The sequence below is a fragment of the Pyxicephalus adspersus genome, chromosome 5 (assembly GCF_032062135.1).
Source record: "Pyxicephalus adspersus chromosome 5, UCB_Pads_2.0, whole genome shotgun sequence".
Classification (NCBI taxonomy): Eukaryota; Metazoa; Chordata; class Amphibia; order Anura; family Pyxicephalidae; genus Pyxicephalus; species Pyxicephalus adspersus.
In genome coordinates this window covers 125,388,798-125,398,000 of record NC_092862.1, presented here as the reverse complement: position 1 = coordinate 125,398,000, position 9,203 = coordinate 125,388,798, and positions in this window count along the sequence as shown.

Here is a 9,203-nt window from a genome sequence, read left to right as displayed (position 1 = left end):
CACTTTTCCTATGTTGTACAAAATCAATATACTGGAGCAGTATTTTACTTAGACATGTTGTGTAAATTGTTCCATTATGTGTTCCATAGATCAAGGAAGCATTGAAACGGTGACAACAGAAGTAATTACAGGTGCTGTAGTACCCCCAAGCCATTATCAATGTATAGAACAAATGAAGACTTCATTTGATCACTGTTTTATTCCACTACAATTGGCAAAAATGTGTGGTTAATAAATATGTAGGAACATCAAACCAACCAACAAAATTTTCCATCTTAAGTGCAGCATTTTTTGATAAGTTCCTTTTTTTTGTTTATCCCTGTGATGTGAGATTCTAAAAGAGCTTAGAGAAGTTTGGTGGTGAAATGTTCCATGGGATGTTGTAGGATGTTAGGGGATTGCACGCATTATTTTTCATTGAAGCCCAAAAACTCCAAAATACACCATGACTGCTCTAATTTCAGGAGTAACAAAGCACTTCCAAGTCATTCTCAATGGGTAAGACAAATGAGATGCTTATTTTATTTGAACACTATTTTTATTTTCACCTACTGTATGGTGAGTAAACATCTAAAAGCATCAAACCAACTAGAAAAAATTTTCACCCCAAGTGTGGCAGTTTCTGATAATTTCTTATAAATTATTAGTTTGGTCTATCTCAAGTATGTGAAATGCTGTATGAGCTTAGAGGTTTATTGGTGAGATGTTGCTTTGAATGCTGAAGGGTGTTGGGGACTTACACTCATTAGTTTGCATTAAGGCCAACAAAACTCCAAAATACAGCACGACCAGGAGTGACAAAGTCAGATTGTTTTGTACCTAGCTTTTTTGAGTTTTTATTATTGATAACCATCAAAGTTGTAGCACTTCCAAGCCACTCTCAACACAGATGGAGATCCTTACTTCATTTGATCACTAATTTAATTCCACTGGAGTTGGCAAAATTGTATACCGAGTAAATGGCTAAGTCCATCACACCAGCCAGCAAAGTTTTCCATCCCTAGTTCTTATTAATGTATAGTTTGGTCTATTATCGGGATGTGAGGTGCTGAAGGAGCTTAGAGAAATTTAAGGCTAAGTTCACACTGGTGGAGAGGTTGCAGTATGTTTACCACTTCTTTATACCAGGAAACCAGGGGATACTACATTTAGTTCTTCTCAGAGCATCTCCATAGAGAAAAAATAGAGCCAGTACTGAGCAGTAAGAATACCATTTACTGTCACAGCTGTCAAATGTGCAGATGCAAGTTCTTTAAGAACTAGAGCTGGGGTGCGAGTGACCGAGTGGCTAGCAAGGTGCCATACATTGGGTGATGCATGGGATCGAATAATCCCAAATCAGTTCTGAAGCTGTCCTAATGATGAGATGTTTCTTTGAATGGTAAGGGGTTCTAGAGGCAACATGACTGCACAAATTCCAGGACTGACACCGAAAGATTACCTTGTATCTAGTTAGTGGAGTTTTTACTATTATTTTCCATTAAAGCACACACATATACTCAAGTATCTTTGGATCCTGAGTATTATTTCTTTAGTATGAAGAGCATTTATTGGTGTTTCATCCATTAGGAGAGTTTAATAGGCACAGTTCCTCAGAGAAACTCTTTTACTGGTCTGTGTAAAACTAAACTCAGGTAGCAGGTATCTGGATCTATCATTCCACACCTAAGGATCCATCTGAGTAGGCTTCCCTGTTCTGGAGAACCCAAGTGTGAAATAACTAAGCTATGTGTATTGATCCAAAAAATTACTTTTTACTGCCAAATTAGACCAACAGACTCCTAAATACAGCAAGACATCCAGATATAGGAGAAGGGATTCCAACTATAATACACCCAGTGTTCACATGTATGAATGGTAAGAAATATTCTTTGATTGTACCTGCAAACACCTAAATACTGCATTTTGTTCATCATTGATCCTTGCTTTTAACAGGTCAGCCTATTTCCATGAAAATCTGTGCAAAAGTGGAGGAAAGAATCATGCAATCAAACATGTGTACCCACCTATATACTTTTCCCCAGGTTCAGAAATTACTTTTGAAATGTTCACTGTTTAAGAGCCAAAAGCTTCTGTCTTAGCTTTTTATTTATGCTAATGCTCCATATAATATCTGATCCTTAGCGTTGAATCATCTGGCAGCATTTCTGATATTTTACAAGCTTTCACTAAAAGCCAGAGCTACTGATCTTACCATCGTAAAATCCTAGACCTTAGATGGAGATTATTAATAATTTGCTGCTGACTCATTTGATGGAATTGTTTAGAAAACAGTAGCCGTAACCATTCAATAATCACACAGAAATCTAATCTACTGTAATCCATTTATTTATTTTTTTTGCATTGCTTTAACCAAGCTTTCTTTTATTGACTAATGCCCTGCTTCAGGATGTATCGCACATTTTATCCCTCACCTTTAGAACAGAGATACATTTGGCATCTTCGGCAGCTTTTTGCATTTACGTGATCATATTTTCAAAATGTGAATTAAAGGAGGATCTTTGGTAGATTTACTTCTTTTTGCTCACTGGAATATTTGCAATATGCAAGCAAATGTAATTTTACATAGCAGTGTAACATATAATTTGTCCTTGGAATAATACTATACTACAAAAAAGACATGAGTAAAACAGCTCAGATATCTATGGGGGCATTTTTGTGCTTTCGGTAATACATGTTTTCTTCAACCTTTCTACCAGTCAACCCAAAGTTGCTATTTTAAAAGGGGAATTGTTTAACTCAATTGCATTCTAAAACTTTATTTTTACATTAGCTAAATTAATTCTTGGTGCATCAAAAAAAAAGGTGTGCGCTGTCATAATTTTCATTTTCTTTAGGAGCACCAAGGCCGGAGCACAAGGACATACACTTTACCAGCATACTGTAGACAAAGACCATTGCTCTCTGTGTGAAAACAGTGGTCTTTCCACATCACTGCCATTTACTGTGTTCCATTTAGCAAGTACCATGAACTTTCTTGATTGCAGAGCTATAGATTTGAGTCGGCCATGCCACACCTCTGCAGAGATACTATTTCTGTACCACAGAGAGCAAGGATTTTTCTCCATGCATGCTGGTAGAGGAAAATCTTTACTATTCATGGAAGCATCAAAATGCTGCACACCTTTTATTTTGTTGCTCCTAGAATGTATTTAGCTGTTTTAAACTGAAAATTCAATTGGGCTTCATTATTATTTTGCCCGGTTTGCAGTGCAAAAAGAAGCAGTAGTAGCACTGACCGCAACAGCACGATTACTTGTAGGATTTAAACATGCATCTCAGAAAAAATTTTCACAAAGAAACATGTTAGTATTGACAATCATAGTTCTATGGAAAATGTGAGTGGGGGTGTTACCTGTGATGTGGGAGTAGCTGTCACAATTAGTTCAGGTGCACAACATGTGCAAAACAGACAGGCTACAAATGATGTTAAGACTTGGAACATCCTAATCATAGGTGGACTGTAGTTTTACAGGTAAAATTGTCAAGCTGGTCTGCACCTGAACAGCCAAGCTTTAGCCAAGATGGCTTCCTCTGGCTCAGCCACACTTCCTCCCTACAAGACAGTGGTATACTAATGAAATGTGATAGGAGTCACAACAGTTTTAGCATCTTTTTTAGACTGCAGACACTATGCAACACCCATGTGTGAAAGTATGCCTCACAGTAACCTTTCTGAAAAATGCTGCAGACATCAATGCTATAATTACCTGAAACATTGACTAAACTAAAGCATTTTACCCTATTTATGAGTTTCTGGAACTCAGATGCATGGTGTAATAAAGGTGGTAAAGTCCTCCTTAATGTCAGCACCAGGGTCAGGTAGCAGAAAAAGGCTCAGTCCCTCAGGTGCATTGAATTTCACATAGTATCACTGTTGCAAATACCAAACATCTCTGTCCATTAAACTTTTGGCACTATTCTTCAGGACTGCTTTATTGCACAAGGCTTTTTCCAATAGTATTTCTGGCAATCCCAAGACATGGTCATTTTTGAAGTTATCTCCTTCTTGTCAAATTTTTAGCTCCCTTTCTTGGGTGAATGAGGAAAATAAAACTTATGATAAAAATAAATAATGTCAGCATCAACTAGATTGCTAAACAAATTTTAACTACTATCAGTCTCTTTTGTTATTTGAGTCCCATGTTACACCCAATTGGCACATATACAGTATGTGTAGTTCTGGCTTGTTCCCTATGAGCCTGTAATAAGTACAGTGATATGTAATGTACGCCTTGCTTAGCTGGAGTCCACCTTCGCTCCAGGAAAGAAGCTGATAGTCAAGTAGATACTTGTTAAAGTTTGCAGATCAAAAGATGGCTGTTCACTCTGCTAGATTGCAATAGATGCCAAATAAAACAGTGAGTAGGTACAACATCAACATTTACATGCAAGCGTACATGCTTGTGTACAAGGTTCTGTTGTTAAACTGGCGTAGTCAGCACACAAGGCAATACAAAGCTATGGCAAATGTGCAAAATGCTGTAACCTGTGACAACCAATTATACATTGGTTAATTTTTATTCCATGTGGTTGCTCTGGGGTACAATTGGGGTAAAATTGTTGATATGGCCCTAATGCATTGAAGTTGAAGGGTCCAATGGACTTTAAAGGCGGTCTAGGTAAACTACTTTCAAAAAGCCCAAACTGAAAAATAATCCCTCATCATTCATTCCTATCCCTAAATAAACAGAAAACATGTTTTTAATGTTTGCATTATTTTTTAATTCAGTTGTATTGTATGGTATTTTGTGTGAAGAAAAGTATTTATTTTTTATATATAAAAAAAAGATCACATAGAAATGAATCATGTGCCAGCGTAGCTTTGGTAAGTGCTGACATATTGATCACATGGCTTTGTTGGAATGCAAAGTCATGTGATTTTTGTTTTACAAGCACATCATTATCTAAGCAGTCCAGATAATAAAACTTTATTCAGATTTCTGCAATAGTGAAATTATTTTGGAAAAATCTCTCTGCTCTTGCCTACTTACTGATGAAGCTTATTGGTATCACCTCATCAAGGAAATTTCTCATCTGATTTTTTAGGAAGAACTAAAAAACTAAAAAAAAGTTTTTTTTCTGACAAAGCTTACACCTCTGGAAAAGGTTTTTTTGTTTTTTTTGTATGTATCCTAGTTTTACTCTTTTTCCTGTTCTGTCTAAAAACAAATAAATAAGAAGCGAGGACATTTTTCCAGTTCATCAAGCAGCAATAAAAAACTGACAGGTGATCCAATATTTCCTTATCTAGCACCCCAACGCAGGTACTTCTCTATGTATGCAAAAACATGCCATTTTGCTCCAATCTAGGAAATTGTTTTCCTAGTAAAAATTATCTAAATTGTTATCAGAATTCTGTTTAGCCTTAATACTTGTAAAAGTTGCATATTTCCACACAGAACAGATAAATTCTTGCAGAAAACACATGGGGTTAATAAACAGAGTGGATTTTTTATTAAGACTAATAGGCAAACACAACAAGCATCTGAGATGTTTGCCAACCCCCTCCCCCCCCAAAAAAATGATCTTCTGCCTAATTAATAATTAGGACAAATCGGCTGCTTTAACATCACCTTGCTAGATGACATTCCATCAACCCTTAAACAAACTTATTACTTTGTGTGGCTCTTCCCAAGTCTGGACTATCTATGAACACTACTAATCCATACATATCAAAATATTTGTTATAACTAACTATAAAGCCATTAGGGATGAGCGAGAAGGCCTCTGCCAGTCTCGCAAAAATTTCCTTAGACTTCCGTTGCGTCCGCAAAATTTCGGCGAACCGATTTCACTGAACCATCAGAAGTTCGAGGAAATTACAGGATGATTCCCACGGCTGCATTCATTCATGAGCACAGCCGCGGGACTCCTGTGTTCTTGGAAGGATAATCTTGATCCAAGAACACATACTACAGTTCTAGTAGGGCTGCAAGAGCAATCAGGGGAGCGGAGCTGACAGCTCCGCTCCCCTGATTGCTCTTGCAGGTTCCGAAAAATTCGAATTCGATGGCTGAATTCACAAGGCCGTTCTCGCTTACATGTTCGGTAAGCGAGAAAGGCCCGATTCGCCATGAGATCGAATTTACAAATCTCACTCGCCCATCCCTAATAGCCGTCTTCCATTGCCTTAAGGAGCAAATATCCTTCTGGTAACACCATAATACTTCTTGGATAGGAAGAATAAAAGCAATTAACATGAATGTATTATTAAAACTCTGATATCTTTTGCACTACTTAATTTACTCACCACTAATTCCCACCTTCTTACATTTCCAAATTGTAAAAGGTCATGCAAGATGCTAAATCTAAGAAGACCTGGTATAAAACTTGGTCTGTATTTACTTCACTCTGGAATTGGCTTAAACCCTTACCAGATGATACATGGTCTCTATCCAGCACACGTCATTCAGTAAATACTTTGTATGTACAACAAGAGTATGAAAGAAACAATAACTCTCCTTTTATTACTGAAAAGCTAACAAGTGTCCATAAATGAAAAAACCTGACCATGAATATACCATGGTCCACTATTCACTCTCAATGGAAAGTATGCAGTCCATGTGAAACTATTGTTCTAAGGAGGTTGATACCCACTGATTAAAACGATATATATATATATATATATAAATGCTCTTAACAAACGTTCCAATATTTTGATTACTATTCTATTGTTATCTAACTGTGTTACTGTTATTCCTTGAAAAAAATATCCAAATTTTGCAATAAAGAATTTAACTCATATTAGCAAATTGTGTGTTTTATAAATGAAAGCCAATAAATGCGTGAGTGTCTTTTATTGAGTTGCTAATGAAACATCTTTCATCATCCAAAATACTAATTATTTTGTATGAATATATAGTTGTGTAGACCAACTGAGCATATATAATTATATTATTTTTTTATGAGCATGTCTGGATTTATTTCATTTTTCAACAATGGAAAGCCATCTCCAGGGGTAATAATCTATGTTGACATTGGACAGGTTGTTTACTAAAAACACTCGATCTTGGTATTTTTCTTGATTTTCTTTTACCACTGGCATAAAACATGCTTGGCATGTATTGCTGTGAATGAGTTTATGCTGAGTCAGGACATGTGAAGTGCCAACCAGGTTAATGATAGGCCGTTTTATTACAGAAAACCTTTTATGAGCCAAAAATACAAAGCAAAGGGAGCTCCAGATCAATAGTAAGGTCTAAAAAAGAAAGTATCTTTTTTTTAAGGAGCATCAACTAAGAAGCCGACAGATTTCATGGATTATAAGGAACCTTTAGGGGAGATACCTGGGATGTAATGGAAGTTAAATTGAAGAAGAGATGTAAAAAAAAGCCAGGGTGTTTCAAATGCGGTGATTTATATTAAATTAAAAAATGTTCTTGTATAGGTACTTCCTATATTGAGGTGACCACACACCCTGTCACCTGCAGAGTGACCATTGTCAGGTAGGCCTCTAATGAAGACTACCTGATCATCTGAAACTCATTATTGTCCATAACTGCGACCTCAGGGTCAACCTGCTGTTTCCCCTATCTTCTATTAGACATCAATAGCAAGCCCCCCCCCCTCAGTTTCAATTACCCACATATTTTACCCGTTTTCAATGCCCACTTATAAAAACACCACATGTCACCATAGGTACAACAGGTAAATCACCAATGCAGTGATTGGTTTCTATCTTGTGAAAGCCATGTTTCCCCCTGTGACAGAAGGTAGCCAACCATCACTCTAGAACCATCCGCCATTACCCAAAGTTAACCTCTTAGTCCTCAAAAAGACCTCTATACTGAAGGGTGCTACACTTGTACTCACCTTTCCTGCTGCCCTGTTCATGAATCCCTCAGGTCATACAAGTCTTGCATTATGCTACAGTGCTGGAGTTTGATGACCCGTGAACGTTTTCACATGAACTAAGTCATATGGTTCTCTGTATCAGGAAGTAACAGGTATTTTATTGCTTCCCTGCATCTACACTGAGCAGTATTGCCGGGAAGGTGAAATTTTCCTGCTGGAAAAACCTGTTGCTTTGTCCTACATATTCTGTGTTAAGTATTCAGCAACAAAGTCCTATATCTTACAGTATTTAGGTAATAAAATAGTATTTATGTTTGGATATGTATAGAGTTTGCAGCGTACAAATGGTTAAAGTAGCTTAACTAAAGTTTAAAAACACAATCAAGGTCAGTCATGCGTGTCAGTTTTTACATTAGATAAATTTAGATCTATTGGCTCTCTGCTGGAATACTCCACAGGCTCTGCATTCCTGTAGTGAACAGGTAATCACAGTCTTTGGTCTGACATTGGAAAAGAGGGAAAAGCTACATTCTAAAAAAACATAAAAAAGCCCAAAACTCTGCTTTTCTTTTACAGGATTTCACTTGAGTAAATAAGCTGAAGGTCTAATAGATTTATGTACTGGACAACAGAGTATGGGTTCAAAGCAGGGACCTTAAACATGCATAACAAGGACATCATGGACAAAGAATTTTGAAGTAACTAAATATGCAATTTTAACTATAAGCGAATTGCTTAGTTAAAGATCACTCCTTGACTGACTCAAGGATTATGTTTCATACTACAGGAACCCCTCTTTCACAATTTGCCAATGCCAAAAAATGTGGGCATTGTCAGCATTGAATATGTCAATGCCATCAGGGAATTAAAAACCTAACACAAACCTTGCTCATTCAGTATATTCAGGTAGTCTATCTTTTGGCCAAATAACATTGGTAATCCTAGACCAAATGAAGCAACCCCAGACCATAACTCTGCCGCCATAGGCTTAGAAATTTTTTTTTTTAGGCCAGGCAATGGCCCTGATTTATTTAAGCTCTCCAAGGCTGGAGAGGATAGACCTTCATCAGTGAAGCTGGGTGATCTAGCAAACCTGAAATGTATCTGGACCAGGATTGAAAACCTTTGCTAGCAAATAGCAAATGATTTTTAAGAAACCCATTCCAGGCTTTCTTGATCACCCAGCTTCACTGATGAAAGTGTATCCTCTCCAGTCTTGGTGAGCTTTAATAAATCACTAGATTTATTTTACTAGATCCCTGTGGTTGTGTTCCTAGCACTGCACACTGTATGCGGCCATTACAGGACAACCTGTTCTTTCCATGGTATTTGCTGGAATATTATTTTTTTACACTATGGACTATATGACCGCATAGTAGATGGCTCTCCAAAATCTAAATAAACCA